Source organism: Tupaia chinensis, unplaced genomic scaffold (genome assembly GCF_000334495.1).
Source record: "Tupaia chinensis unplaced genomic scaffold, TupChi_1.0 Scaffold138464_1, whole genome shotgun sequence".
Taxonomy (NCBI): Eukaryota; Metazoa; Chordata; class Mammalia; order Scandentia; family Tupaiidae; genus Tupaia; species Tupaia belangeri.
Genome location: NW_006198360.1, coordinates 320,382 through 321,680, shown reverse-complemented (window position 1 = coordinate 321,680; position 1,299 = coordinate 320,382).

Genomic DNA, 1,299 nt, shown 5'->3' with positions numbered 1-1,299 from the left:
CCGAACCTGTGGCAGCATGAGGGGAGGGGTATGGAGGTACAGGAAGGGTGCTCTGGCCAGACAGTGCCCTTCCTGTGACTGCTTCATGGGAGGTGGCTGAGTGACGTGTCTCCTGTTTCTTTCAGGCTCGCTCAGCTGGACATGGATAGCCACCTCGCTCAGTGTTTGGCAGAGAGCACGGAAGACCTGGTGTGGTGAACCGCTGGTGCAGCCAGAGCAGCCCCTCTGAGGTGTGAGCCGCTGCTGGACCTCACGGGGCCCTGGCCTCACTGCCTCCACCCTCGGAACCTCCTTCTTCAGTTCTGCACATAAAAAACAGGATGGGGGAGCTGCTGGAGTCGTTTCTCTGATGAGACTGAAGCGCTGGATCCCTTTCTAGTTATTGACTTATTACAGCCGCGTGAGGGAGGAGTGCTGATACACTGCCGTAAAATCAGAAAATGAACAGACCCACTCCCAGGCAGGTGAACTGAAACCCTTTCCTGATTCGACGTAAGTCAGCCCCATCTACATCTTCCTAACGACGGGATGAACATGGTTAGGTCATGTTCCCCAGCCTTGTTTAAATTCCCCCAAATTAACTCGCATTTGTGCAGCTGCAAATAACTACCAAGGGCAAAGATACTGTCAGAGTGTGCTGTGGGTTGAATGTGTCCCCTCAGATTCGTAGGTTGAATCTCAGCTTTTGTGGTGCAAGTACGAGGAGGAGGGGCTCTGCCCGCAGACCAGCTGGGTCTAGACCCCGGGGGTCCGAGCAGTCCATAGGTGCCTCTTTGAAGGTGACTAGGTCTGAGGACTCTGAGGGTGGAGCCTCATGAATGGGGTTAGTGTCCTTGCAAAGGGGACCTCGGAGCTGCCTCACCCCTTCCACAATATGAGGACACAGTGAGAGGATGGCCATCCTCAGCGTGGAAGCAGGCCCCCGTGCCAGTGCCCAGGTCTCCAGAACTGTGAGAGATGAATGTCATGGAAGTGCCCCACTGGGAAATTTGTAGCAGCTGGAGCTGACACTGTCTGAGGCTCTGAGACCTTGCTGATGGGCACAGGTTTTGAAGCAGCAACTTAAAAAAAAAATTTAGGGACCAGCAGTTCGTGTAATGGCTCTTGTTGCTGGACTCCCATGTAGTCGACCGCAGTTTGAATCCCGGACCCGGTGGCTTAAACTCACACTGGGCGCTTGTGCGTGCGTGCCCAAGATCCCGAGAGGAGAATGGAGGAGAGAAGGGATTGCGGCGTGACCATCCCCCCCCGGGGGGGTGATTTCTCACTTTCTGTCTCTCTGTCTGTCTCTATCTGTCT